A 16,002-nucleotide genomic window follows, 5' to 3' on the forward strand; every position below is an offset into this window, starting at 1 on the left:
TTAATTATATTGATAATATGAGATACGTCATTAACTAACCTTATTTGGGAAAAAAATAGAGCTTAATTAGGAGGGTTTGATCAGCGGATAAAAATTATAAGATATATTTAATTATTTTCTCTATTTATAAACCAAATTGATTAGTAGATAAAAGTTGGAAACTAATTTAATTATTATTTAATTTAGTCACCAATTTAAAATATTGTATGTTATTAAATTTTAATATTATGTTTAATAACTTACAATTAGAATAATCAAATTTTAACTGCATTGTTGGAATATAAATTGATTATTATCGTATATTGTTGGTTCGTAATTTTAGTTAAGAATTACAAAACTCACGCCATTATATATCTCTTTGATTTAGATAAATTCTTTGACATATATTTACAAATAAAATAAAAGATTAAAATTGAGTGTATTTAACTTAATAACAAAAATTAATTCATAAAATAAAAAAGTTATCTTAACACATTCATTTAAAACGGTTACCTTTCTAATGTATTATACGAATTATTATGATTTAAATAGTATTTATATTTTTTTGTTTTTTGTTTTTTTACAAATTGCAATGAAAGGATATTATTTACACAAGAATAACAAATAAGGGCAAAAATTTAAGAAACTGGCTTTTTTTTTGAACGAACATATATAATATATCTATGAGAAAAATTAAACTAAACGCAGTGATATCTCTAATAAATAGTAGAAAAAAATGTATGTTTAATTATAAACTGGAGCTTGTTATTTACTTATTTATTTACTTCTGACCCCTTTTTTAATTATTTTATTCATTTATGTTAACTCACAAAAAAAAATAAAAAAATACAAACGAGTCAAAATGTCATCAAAATCCGTTGTTCTTATAGTAATCCCAAATTGCAAGGTACCGTCACAAATAATAATAATAATAATTTATATGCTGCATGAGAAATAAGGGAATCTGGGAAACTAGCAGAAAAATTGAAAAGAGAGATGCATTGGAAGTTTGAATAATTGACGGGGTCTACATGCACTGGTTTATTATGGCACCTGTATCAAGGGAATGGCAACCATCTTTTTAAATTTGTGCGTGGAGTAAATTGTAAAATTAGTCTTTGAATAAAATGATTTTTGAAAAGTTTTTTAATTAAATTTATTTTTTAAAAATTTTAAATTAGTCATGTTACTTCTTTTGTCATTTTTATGGTTAACGACATCAAAATTTGTTAATATAGTACGTTAAATAATATCACAATATATATCTAGTAGTTATAATTGACTATTAATATAATTAATTTATGAAATTAGATCAAATCAATTTTAATTTTTAAATTAAGAGATTTTAATGGCTCAAATTTCTTTTTCAATTAGATTTTAATTTGATCTAACTTCATAAATTTATTATGTTAATAATCAATTAAAATTCTAAGTGTGTTTTGTAATATACTACTTAATGTGTTACATTAATAAATTTTGATATCATTAATAAAAAATAATAAAAGAATTAACAAAATTAATTTAAAATCATTAAAACACGAATTTAATTAAAAAAAATTTCGAAAACTAATTTAAAAAATAAGTAATTTTTTAAAAATTAATTTGACCATTTACCTTTTATTTGTGTAGCTGCACACATTATACTTTTTCTTTTACATTTCATAAATATATTTATTATCTTTACTTCTCTGTTGATATATTCTAGAGACACATATTAAATTATAAAACAAAAAAATTTGTGAAAAATATAAAAAATTTAAGAGAATATCATAAATTGATCTCTAACTTTTTATCAGCAAATATTTAAATCTTTGAAATTTTAAAAATATATTTAAATTCTTGACCTCTTCAAAATTTAGATATATTGATTCTTAAGTTTAATTTGTCTCGTTTTAAAAACTTTCATACGTATACATTTGTATCAACTTAGTCAGTACAATGAGAGTCACATTTGATTTTTCTGTTGGGTATGACAGATTCAAGTGAATATGAGACATCGATATGTCCAAACTTTGAAAAAAGGGTAGAGTAGACTTAAATGTATTTTCAAATTTTCAAAAACTTAAATGTTCGTGAATTAAAAGTTAATGACATATTTGTTATTTTCTCATTTAAAATTTCAATATATTTATTTTGTAGTCATTAAATAAAAATATTTAAAACTTTTTATTATTGATAAATTTATCATGTATCTTTAAGACATATATTAGCTAATTTTTTTTTATGGGTGACCTAATGACTTTTTTTTTCTGAATATTACATCATTAGATGATAACATGAGAAAAAAAATTGAAATAAAAAATTGCGTTCAGAAATTTAAAATATATCTAATATTGAATATATCTATTTTGCTTCAGTTTTTGAAGTATCACTTCTCTTCTCCAACTTATTTTTTGTATTAACTGTGATATTCTCTGCGGAAATATTTTTTATGTAGTAAAAAATATTCGCTTCTTAAGTTCTTTTGCTTTTATGTATTTTCTAATTTTTGACCCTCTCCTTTGCTTGTGATGCTTTTAAGAATTTATAGAGCATGAAAGATATTTGATATAAATATAATTGTACTCCCATATCTTCTAATTCATTTCTTCATTTATTTAAAAACTTTTGATTGATTAAAAAGTGACCGTTGATGCTTTATACCTTCATTTTGTAGTGTACTACTTAATGATGATCATAATACATGGCAGCAGGTTTAATTTGCATGTTTGTTGATTGGATGTCACGGAAGCAAATTTTGTCTTGAGCCTTCGTTTTTGGAGAATCTGGGAAAAGTAAGACACATGCTTTGGAACACTGCAAAAGAAAAATATAATTGACCGATAACTCCAAAGAAAAGAAAGATAAAATAAATAGCTACGTGGTGTACATGCACTAATTTATTATGGCACCTGTATTGTTGACTTGTTGTGCAATACTTAATTAAGTATGAAGAGAATGCCTACAATCTTTTCAAATTTGTTTATGTAAACTGCAAACACACTAATAATAACTTTTAAAATATACTTCCAATAAATACAATTATGAAGAAGATATATAATAATTAAAATAAATTTACCAATTAAATCCTATAATCTAAATTTAATTCAACAAGTTGGTTACTTATATGATATTTTAGACAATTAAAAATACTTTAAATATTTTGACGTAACATTATTTAAATATTGTAACTTAATTATTTGTAATTGGTTGTATATATTGTTGAATGTTTATAATTAATTATGAGAGCATCTTTAATATTAGTTATATTTTTATTTTATTTTGGCCTTACAAAAATATTTGTGCAATGAGACTATATATCATAAATAGTAATTTAAAATTAAAAGAGAATTTTGATCTTCTAATACTTAATATTAATTCAATTAGAATTTTATATTATTTTTATTTATTTTATTAATATAATTATACAAATACCAAAATTTTATTGGTTCTTTGTCAATGTGATACTTGCATAAATCAATTTTAATAAAAATTTCAATTCAAAAATATATTTTTTAATTCATTTAAATAAACTTAATTAATTCTAAAATAATTTTTATTGATTAAATTTAATATATATACTGTTTGAGTCACCAAAAAAAAAAAAAATATATATATATATATATATACCGTTCTAAATTTATTCTATTCAAAATATTAACAAAAAAAAATATATTAAAAGTAATTTTTATTCATATAAAAGCAAGAACAGTATAATTTTTTTTAGAGCTTATTTATAATATGTTCTAAACACATATGTTAAAATTATAAAATAAGAAATTTTTTTATTAAAAATATAAAAATTTAAGAGAAAATGATAAATCGATCTCTAACTTTTTGATCTGTAGACATTTAAATCTTTAAAGATTTAAAAATATATTTAAGTTTTTGACCTCTTAAAAACTCTCTCACATAAAAATTCATATCAACCAGGTCAGTATAATGAGAATCGCCTTTAATTTTTTTATTGGATCTGACAGACCCAAATGAACATAAAGGATCTAATATATCCAAATTTTGAAAAGGGTAAAAATTTAAATGTTCCCTGATTAAAAAGTTAATAACCTATTTATCTTTTTCTCATTTAAATTTTTATTGTATTTTTATTAAATTATTAAATAAAAATATTTAAAATTTTTCATTAATAATAAACTTATTATGTATCTTTAGGATATATATTAGCTAAACTCTTTTTTTTTTAATATAGGTGAACCATGAATTTTCTTTTAATGAATATTACATGATAAAATTTGAAAAAAATTGAAAAAAAAAATTGCGTTCAAAATTTTAAAACATTACTAAAATTGCGTTCAAATCTTATTAATTTTCTTTTGTGTTGTACTACTTAATCATAATCATAATGCATGCAACAGTTTTTTTTTTTTTTTTTGAGACGTATTTAGGGCAATCATAATGCATGCAACAGGTTTTTTTTTTGGACATATTAGGGCTAACCCAAATACTATCCGAACCCCAACCCGCCCAAACCCCAATCTGATCTTCTCTCTCAAAGCGTTTAATTCTTGCACCAAGAGACAAGCTCCCATGGCCTCCACAGGTTTAGTTTGCATGTTTGTTGATTGTATGTCACAGAAGCAATTTTGTTGAAGTCCAATAAAAAATCTTGAGCCTTCGTTTTGGGTCTTGAGGAATATTGGGCTATATTGGCCAGACTTCTTCTATTTTTCTTCTAATATTTTTGTTTTGTGTTTTTGGTATCGATAGAACTGCATTTTTTTTTATACAGAATAATAAGTGCTACTCTCTTTTTTTTTTTTTTTGGAAATATTATCTTGGATCTGACAAAATTTGATCACACTAGAACATTGAAAAATTTTGAAATTAAATTTAATTGAATTTCAATCCATTGGCCAGCGACAAACCCTTAAATTGAGCTCAGTACCGCAACGGATTAGTCCTTGACCTATTGGATTGGGGGATATCATGGAAACTAAAAAAAAAAATTTAATTGAATTTGAAAACTAAATTACATCCTAAATTAGATAATAGAAACTACAAAAATGTAAATTATTTTTTTAGTGCAAGACAACATAATATTCATGAAGAATGAAGAATCATAAATGAATTAAAAGTTTTAAGTTGACGACTAAACTTAAAGTATTTAAAACAAATTTGAATAAAAAATTTAACTATTCAAAATTTCTACTAAATTTATGAAATATTACAAATTTTATATGAATAAAAATATATTAAGTTGTTAAAAATTCTCTTATTTTTTGTGAATGTATTAGTGAATTTAAAAAATAAAAAATATAATAGTGTTATTTAAATGAATGAATAATCTGAAATTAATAGTGTGGATATTATACTTAAAAAAAATGAATATAAAATAAAGTATGTGTAAGTACATTATAAATTCGTAGTTTAGCTTTTATTCTATTTTGTTTATTGTTTTGTGCTTTTTGTTTTTTGTTTTATTTTATTTTTTATAACATGTTTTACTTATAATTGTGTTAAATTTTTACTTTAAAAAATATGAGAGTAATTAATTACATTTTATCATTAATTAATTTATAATATGAGATATGTCATTAACTAACCTTATTTGACCAAAAAAAAAATTGAACTTTAAATAGGAGGGTTTGATCATTAGATAAAATTATAAGATTAATTTAATTATTTTCTCTATTTATAGACCAAATTGATTATTAGATAAAGGTTGGAAACTAATTTAATTATTATTCAATTTAGTCACCAATTTAAAATATTTTATATTATTAAATTTTAATATTATATTTAATAACTTATAATTAGAATAATCAAATTTTAACTGATTTGTTTGGAATATAAATTGATTATTATAATATATTGTTGGTACGTAATTTTAGTTAAAAATTACAAAACTCACGTCATTATATATCTCTTTCATTTAGAGAAATTCTTTCATTTATATTTGCAAATAAAAAATTTAAATAATTAATTTTAAAATTATTATTGATTATGTAGAGTATTTTATTTAAAATTTAAGTACATGTATGTATTTATTTAAGTCATTGGAACATTACAAATTTTTATAATATTCTTAACATCTTTTAAATTATTTTTTTTAATTATTTTACATGAAATAAAATATTTTTTGTGATATAATTTAAATAAATTTATTAAAAAAATTAATAATCTAAAAATTAAAAAATTATGTTTTATATTCCATGCATTACAAAAAAAAATGAACTCTAACTATATTTATAGGGTATTCATTGGTAATTTGAATGAGACCAATTCGAATTACCTTGGGCTGCTACTTGGTGGTAATTTCAATTAGTCCACTTCAAATTAGAGCTATATTCACGTGCATGTAGTTCGATTCACCCTCATTCGAATTACTAAAATATTTTGTCCATACATAATTCGAATTGCACTGCTTCGAATTAGTATTTGATTTTATAATTACATAAAAACACTTGGTAGATCCTGATAACATTTTTCGTTTTGGTAGATATGGATAATATTGGCTTCCAATTGGTTTATATATGCATCTTGCCCTATAAATAACTAATAATATAAATATAAATATAAAATCTATCAACATTTGTCGTTTTTCCAAAATATAAATATAGATAAGTAATAATAAATTATTAACGATCACAATATATAATAATTTATAAAATATACATAAATAATTAATAAAAAATAAACAATCAATCAAATACTACTTACTAAATAAAAAAAATCTTACATGATCAATTGATATTCTACAGATCACATATTTTAGTTATGCTACCTAATCAATCTGCAATATTTATCTATCATAAAAATACATATATGCATTGATATGTTGAGGAAATTCTGGTGCATGTATAGTCTCTAAATCCAACGATCGCATAAAAGTAGGCTCCACAAACGTATGTTGGTTTATTAATGCATTTGCCACCTCTGCTACCTCTGTCTCTATAGTGTCGTCAGCCTAACCTTCGTCTCCACCCGAATCAACGACCTCATAGTTATTTTCAAACTCCTCTTCACTATCACTATTATAATCTTCCAACTCAACATTTTAGTCTGCTTCAGATTGTTCGAACTCAATATACAGATCGATGAACGATATCTATGAGGGAGTTTTCATATACACTAAAAACATATCTTGCATGCTTGTTTCATCAGTTACATATTTGGTTTGAAACTGAATGAACCCACCAAATACGGATATAGGATACCTGTACAAAATACACGACACTCTCCTAATATTTGAGAATTTATTTTTCTCACAAATTACACTTTTTAATTCTTCAAACGACAATGTGAGTGGAATAACGATATCTAATGGATTTTCACACACAAATTTTACTCCTTCAACTTTTTGTAACAAAATATGTCCATGATAATAAATTTTTAACATCACTTTATCATCCATTATGATATATTCGCATCAAAAGCTCTCAATCTTAGTAAAGTTGTTGTTGAAACAATAAAGAAGAAGAAAGAACCAGAGGGTTTCAGAAGAGAGAATTGAGAGACGATGAAAAATAGAGACTTCAACTAATAGTGGGTTTATATAAAAACAGAAATTGGATCAGTCCGACCGCTCTTTAACCGGTTTAAATTTTATAAACAACTAAAATCAGACCGTCCAATTTTAGTCATATACGAATTCAAAATTATAGCATGCATGAAATTAGATCATTCGATTTTAGTCATATACAAATTCAAAATTATAGCATGCATAAAATTGGACCGTCCGATTATCAAATTCAAAATTTTTTTTCACACACAAATCTGATCGTCCGATTTGTGTTCTCCTTCTGCCGCAAAAAAATTGAACGGTCCAATTTTTTTCCCCTAACTTCGAAAATCTAATACCGTCACAACACACTATTAACCCCTCATACCTCCATAACTCAGCCTTACACACACTTTATTTTCATATTAAAAATAAGAAAAAGTATAGAAAACCAACTCTCTAACTAGCCAATTTAAACAACTCAATTAATTATATTAATTTTAATTTATTAATTAATTTGAATAATTCTTATTAATGATTATTTTAAAAAAATAGAATTTAAAATTAACTGCCTAATTGAAACATGATTCACGGTCTTGTTAGGACTCCTCCTCTTTCTACGCATTAAGTGTGTTGTTGTGCTTAATTCATTCCGCCAGCGTTCTTAAGAACGTGAACACCGAGTCCCACCCCCACCGTGCTACACTGTTCCTGCCACCTTTTGCGTTACTGTTCTTGATTGGGGTTCTATTGTTGTTCATTGCTTGATTACGTTCCGCTGCAAGGACCAGCATGATGCGTGACCATCGAATCCCCACCTCCGCCGTACTCCGCCGTTCTTGCCGCCATTAGCATTACTGTTCATCATCGGGATGCCATTGTTGTTCATTGCTTGATTACCTTCCGCCACAAGGACCACAACGCAACTACATCTTTGACCGAAGTCGTACGTGGTGGTTAGAGAGTTCTTCCCACCGAGCTGTTACAAAGAAATCGATGTCGCAGTGTACGACTTCTGATAGAGTGCATTCATCCATGGACCAATCAATTTCGAAACAAAGATTGAATAGCCCATTCGTTGATGTGAGTGATAATAATTCAATGGAAGGTAATGAACATTTAAGTGTGAGGTTGCAATTCAATCTGTTTCCAAAGTACATGGGAGAAAGAGGATGTTGTTTGGTTTTTTTGGGTTTTTCCATACAAGTGATTTGTATTTGGTTAGTCTCGTGTGATTTTTTTTTTGTATACTAAGTGAATATTTTTTTTCATTCGATTAGATGTTTCTGTGATGGTATTGTTGTTATTTGAGAATCTAATGAGGAGATTTTTCTGTAACTTTTACCAATGAATGCGTTTTTTTTCTGTTTTATTTTAGCCAATGCGTTTTTTTTTAAATAGAAAAAAAAGAGAATTATTTTATTAGTTTTGGATGATTTTTTTATGTTCTTTTTCTTTAGGATTTGGATGATTTTTTTTATTAGTTTTGAATGATTTTTTTTGTGTTTTGTATGCTTTTTTTTTTTTAAGATTTGGATGATTCTTTATCTTATATATTATTATTTTTATTTTTTTTTAGAATTTGGACGTTTTTTTTTAGAAAGAGAAATTAGGATTTACTTGATAAATAGTAAAAAGTAAATTAGAGTAAGAAGAGGTAATTAATAATCATTAATTTTGTATCTTTTAAAAATTAAAATTTAAATAATCATCAATTAATGACAATGAATGAGTATAGAATGCAGTTCAAAAATGCTTGTTGGCTATACCCATATCGATTCTCTAGCGGAATTGTAAAAATAATGAGTCATATGATGAGAATCTGAGAAACTAACTAAAAAATTGAAAAGTGAGACATGTATATTTTGGAACAAGTAAATAACACTGCACACAAAAAATAATTGACCGACAATCCAAAAAAAAAGTAAGTGTGTGTAATTTAAAGAGCATGAATACTAGAAACCTTATTTTATTCTTTTTCAATTTTTAGTCTAAATTAAGTGTGAAATTTAAAAATTATGTTTGAAATTTAGCATAGAAAGACTCTCTTTATTTAATAGGTTTATTGGATTAAGAAAATAATATAATTTTTTGTTACTGATACTACATGTCATTATCACTTCAAAAATGATTTCTAATGCAAGTTTTAATTTTAAAAGAGTTTAATTACTGTACAGGTCAAAAGTAAAACCTACAAAATATTTTATTAAAATTATAGAACTCAGGAATTATGTATGAAATTTAGGTACATTCAAAAAAATTATTTAGATTTTTATCATTTATAAATTAAAAAATAAAAATAGAAAAAAATGGGACTCATTATAAAATTTAGGCACATAACAAGGAAACTTATTTTTTTTAATTATTTGTCTAAATTAAATAATTTTCAGAAAATGTACCTAAAATCTATGCGCATATTAGGAATCTTATTTTTTTATTTACGATTTGGAGAATTTTTTTATTAGTTTTGGATAATTTTTATCTTATGTTTTGTATGTTTTTTCTTTTAGGATTTGAATGATTCTTTTTTATTAGTTTTGGATGATTTTTCTTTTTTGTGTTTTGTATATTTTTTTTTTAGGATTTGAATAATTCTTTATCTTATATTTTAATATTTTTTTAGATTTTAGACATTTTTTTAAAAATAAAAATTAGGATTTGCTCAATAAATAGTAAAAAATAAATTAGAGTAAGAAGAGATAATTAAAAATAATTAATTTTGTATCTTTTAAAAATTAAAATTTAAATAATCATCAATTAATGACAATTAATGAGTATAGAATGCAGTTCATCAGAATTGTTTGTTGGCTATATCCGTGTTGGTTTTCTAGCGGAATTATAAAAATAATGAGCCATATGATGAGAATCTGAGAAACTAACTAAAAATTTGAAAATTGAGACATGCATGCTTTGAAACAAGTAAATAACACTGTACAAGAAAAATAATTGACCGACAATCCCAAAAAAAAAATAAGTGTGTGTAATTTAAAGAGCATGAATACTAGAAACCTTATTTTGTTTTTTTTTTCAATTTTTTGGTCTAAATTAAGTGTAAAATTTAAAAATTATGTTTGAAATCTAGCGTAGAAAGACTCTCTTTATTTGATAAGTTTATTGGATTAAGAAAATGATATGGTTTCTCGTTACTGATACCACATGTCATTATCACTTCAAAAATAATTTCTAATGCAAGTTTTAAATTTAAAAGAGTTTAGTTACCGTATAGGTTAAAAGTAAAACCTAAAAGATATTTCATTAAAATGATAGAACTCAAGAATTCTGTATGAAATTTAGATATATTAAAAAAAATCTTATTTACATTTTTTATCATTTATAAATTAAAAAATAGAAATAAAAAAAAGTAGGACTCATTATAAAATTTAGACACATAACAAGAAAACTTATTTTATTCTTTTTTAATTATTTGTCTAAATTAAATATTTTTCAAAAAATGTACCTAAAATCTATGCGCATATTAGGAACCTTATTTTTTTATTTACGATTTGGAGAATTTTTTTTATTAGTTTTGGATGATTTTTATCTTATGTTTTATATGTTTTTTCCTTTAGGATTTGAATGATTCTTTTTTATTAGTTTTGAATGATTCTTTTTTTTTTATACTTTGTATGTTTTTTTATTAGAATTTGGATAATTCTTTATCTTATATTTTATTATTTTTATTTTTTTTAGAATTTGGACGTTTTTTTAGAAAGAGAAATTAGAATTTGCTTGATAAATAGTAAAAAGTAAATTAGAGTAAGAAGAGGTAATTAATAATAATTAATTTTGTATCTTTAAAAAATTAAAATTTAAATAATCATAAATTAATGACAATTAATGAGTATAGAATACAGTTCATAAATATTTATTGGCTATATCCGTGTTGGTTTCCTAGCGAAATTGTAAAAATAATGAGCCATATAATGAGAATCTGGAAAACTAACTAAAAAATTGAAAAGTGAGACATGCATGCTTTGGACAAGTAAATAACACTGCACAAGAAAAATAATTGGCCGACAATCTCAAAAAAAAAAAAAATTAAGTGTGTGTAATTTAAAGAGCATGAATACTAAAAACTTTATTTTGTTCTTTTTCAATTTTTTGGTCTAAATTAAGTGTGAAATTTAAAATTATGTTTGAAATCTAGCATAGAAAGACCCTCTTTATTTAATAGGTTTATTGGATTAAAAAAATGATATGGTTTCTCGTTACTGATACTACATGTCATTATCACTTCAAAAATAATTTCTAATGCAAGTTTTAATTTTAAAAGAGTTTAGTTACCGTAGAAGTCAAAAGTAAAACCTAAAAAATATTTCATTAAATTTATAGAACTCAAGAATTTTGTATGAAATTAGGCACATTCAAAAAATCTTATTTAGATTTTTATCATTTATAAATTAAAAAATAAAAATAGAAAAAAAGTGAGACTCATTATAAAATTTTGGCACATAACAAAAAATTTTATTTTATTCTTTTTCAATTATTTGTCTAAATTAAATATTTTTCAGAAAATGTACCTAAAATCTATGCGCATATTAGGAACCTTATTTTTTTATTTACGATTTGGAGAATTTTTTTATTAGTTTTGGATGATTTTTATCTCATGTTTTGTATGTTTTTTCTTTAGGATTTGGATGACTCTTTTTTATTAGTTTTTGATGATTCTTTTTTTTTTTGTGTTTTGTATATTTTTTTTCTTAGGATTTGGATGATTCTTTATCTTATATTTCATTATTTTTATTTTTTTAGATTGAACATTTTTTTAGAAAGAGAAATTAGGATTTGCTCAATAAATAGTAAAAAGTAAATTAGAATAAGAAGAGATAATTAATAATCATTAGTTTTGTATCTTTTAAAAATTAAAATTTAAATAATCATCAATTAATGACAATTAATGAGTATAGAATGCAGTTCAGAAATGTTTGTTAGCGATACCGTATTGGTTCCCAACAGAATTGTAAAAATAATGAGCTATATGATGAGAATATGAGAAACTAATTAAAAATTTGAAAAGTGAGACATGCATGCTTTGGAATAATTAAATAACACTGCACAAGAAAATTAATTGACCAACAATCCCAAAAAAAAATTAAGTGTGTGTAATTTAAAAAGCATGAATACTAGAAACCTTATTTTGTTCTTTTTCAATTTTTTGGTCTAAATTAAGTGTGGAATTTAAAAATTATGTTGAAATCTACCATATAAAGACCCTCTTTATTTAATAGGTTTATTGGATTAAGAAAATGATATAGTTTCTCGTTACTGATACCACATGTCATTATCACTTCAAAAATGATTTCTAATGCAAGTTTTAATTTTAAAAGAGTTTAGTTACCGTACACGTCAAAAGTAAAACCTACAAAATATTTCACTAAAATTATAGAACTCAAGAATTATGTATGAAATTTAGGTACATTAAAAAAATCTTATTTAAATTTTTATCATTTATAAATTAAAAAATAGAAATAGAAAAAAGTGGGACTCATTATAAAATTTAGGCACATAACAAGAAAATTTATTTTATTATTTTTTAATTATTTGTCTAAATTAAATGATTTTCAAAAATTGTACCTAAAATCTATGCGCATATTAGGAACCTTATTTTTTTATTTACGATTTGGAGAATTTTTTTATTAGTTTTGGATGATTTTTATCTTATGTTTTGTATGTTTTTTTCTTTAGGATTTTGATGATTCTTTTTTTTGTGCTTTGTATATTTTTTTTCTTAGGATTTGAATGATTCTTTATCTTATATTTTTTTTTAGATTTTGGACATTTTTTTAAAAATAGAAATTAGGATTTGTTCAATAAATAATAAAAAATAAATTAGAGTAAGAAGAGGTAATTAATAATCATTAATTTTGTATCTTTTAAAAATTAAAATTTAAATAATCATCAATTAATGACAATTAATGAGTATAGAATGCAGTTCAGAAATGTTTGTTGGCTATACCCGTATTGGTTCCCTAGCGAAATTATAAAAATAATGAGCTATATGATGAGAATATGATAAACTAACTAAAAAATTGAAAAGTGAGACATGCATGCTTTGGAACAAGTAAATAACACTGCACAAGAAAATTAATTGATCGACAATTCCAAAAAAAAAATTAAGTGTGTTTAATTTAAGGGGCACTCTACTGTACAGATTGAAATGGTATAGAGAGAGAATATAAATTCTTTTTATAGTTAATTTTTATTATTTTATTGGTATTCAAAATGTGGGTCCTATCTTTATTAATCTCTCTTTCATCCTATTAAAGAAAATATCTGTAAACTTACATCTGTACCATATAATTCACCAATAAAAAGCATGAATATTAGAAACCTTATTTTGTTCTTTTTCAATTTTTTGGTCTAAATTAAGTGTGAAATTTAAAAATTATGTTTAAAATCTAGCATAGAAAGACCCTTTTTATTTAATAGGTTTATTGGATTAAGAAAATGATATGATTTCTCGTTATGATACCACATGTCAGTATCACTTTAAAAATAATTTTTAATGTAAGTTTTAATTTTAAATGAGTTTAGTTACTGTACAGGTCAAAAGTGAAACATAAAAAATATTTCATTAAAATTATGAAACTCAAGAATTATGTTTGAAATTTAGGCACATTCAAAAAAATTTATTTTGATTTTTATCATTTAAAAATTAAATAATAGAAATAGAAAAAAATGGGACTCATTATAAAATTTAGACACATAACAAAGGAATCTTATTTTATTTTTTTCAATTATTTGTCTAAATTAAATATTTTTCATAAATTGTGCCCGAGGTCTATGCGCATATTAGAAACCTTATTTTTGTTCTTTTTCAATTTTTTTTGTCAAAATTAAATGTGAAATTTAAAAATTATGTCTAAAATCTAGCACATAAAAAACTCTATTTATTTAATAGGTTTAATAGATTTTGAAAATAATGTAGTTTCTCATTATTGATACCACATATTAGTATCACTTTAAAAATGATTTCCAATACAAGTTTTAATTTTAAACGAGTTTAGTTAATTTACAAGTCAAAAGTGATACCTTAAAAATATTTCTTTAAAATTATAGAAAAAGAATTATATATGAAATTTTAGCATATTTATTAATCTTATTTCGATTTTTATCATTTATTACTTAAAAGGTAGAAATAGAAAAAAAGTGAAACTCAGTATAAAATTTAGGCACATAATAAGGAACGCTATTTTATTCCTTTTCAATTGTTTGTCTAAATTGAATATTTTTCAAAAATTGTGCATGAAATCTATGCGCATATTTAGAACCTTGTTTTGTTCTTTTTTAAAGTTTTTTTTTGTCTAAATTAAATGTGAAATTTAGAAATTATGTCTGAAATCTAGCGCATAGAATGACTTTCTTTATTTAATAGTTTTAATGGACTAAGAAAATGATATGGTTTCTCGTTATTAATACCACATATCAGTACTAGTTCAAAAATTATTTTCAATATAAATTTTAATTTTAAATGAGTTTAGTTATTGTACTGGTCAAAAGTGATACTTAAAAAAATATTTTGTTAATATTATGGAAATCAAGAATTATCTATGGAATTTAGTTACATTTCAAGAATCTTAATTTAATTTTTTATCATTTATTATTTAAAAGTAGAAATAGAAAAAAAAGTGAGACTCAAAATAAAATTTAGGCACATAACAAAGAATCTTATTTTATTATTATTTTTAAATTTTTTGTCTAAATTAAATATTTTTTATTGTGTCTGAAATCTATAGGCATATTAAGAACCTTATTTTGTTTTTTTTTTTCAATTTTTTTTATCTAAATTAAATGTGAAATTTAGAAATGATGTCTGAAATTTAGCCCATAAAAAGACCCCCTTTATTTAATAGGTTTAATGGATTAAGAAAAGGTTTAATTACTCTGTTGGTTTTATAGTTTTGTGAAATTTTCAATTAGACCCTTATATTTTTTTTCTTTTTAATTGAGTTTCTGTACCAATTTTTTTTTCCAATTAAGTCCCTCTTAGCAATAATTGGCTTAATTGTACAGGGACCTAACTAAAAAAAATCGGTTCAAAAACCAAATAAAAGGAAAAAAAAAAGTGTAGGGACCCAAGTAAAAAAGAAATTAGTGCAAGGACTCAATTAAAAGAAAAAAAAGTATAGAAACCTAATTAAAAATTTCATGAAACTATGGGACCAACAGAGTAATTAAATCTTAAGAAAATAATATAGTTTCTTGCTACTGATACCACATATCCTTACCACTTCAAAAATAATTTTTAATGCAAGTTTTAATTTTAAATTAGTTTAGTTATTGTACAGTAAAAAATGATACCTAAAAAATATTTCATTAAAACTATGGAACTCAAGAATTATATATAAAATTTAGACACATTCAAATAATTTTATTTTAATTTTTATCATTTATTACTTAAAAAGTAAAAATTTAAAAAAAGTGAGACTCAATATAAAATTTAGGCACATATACAAAAGGAAATTTTATTTTATTTTTTTTATTTTTGTCTAAATTAAATGTTTTTCATAAATTATACCTTAAATCAATGCGCGTAAAGGAAACATTATTTTGTTTTTTTTATATGCTATCTTTTTATTAGAGAT

Source organism: Arachis hypogaea, chromosome 10, assembly GCF_003086295.3.
Source record: "Arachis hypogaea cultivar Tifrunner chromosome 10, arahy.Tifrunner.gnm2.J5K5, whole genome shotgun sequence".
Classification (NCBI taxonomy): domain Eukaryota; kingdom Viridiplantae; phylum Streptophyta; class Magnoliopsida; order Fabales; family Fabaceae; genus Arachis; species Arachis hypogaea.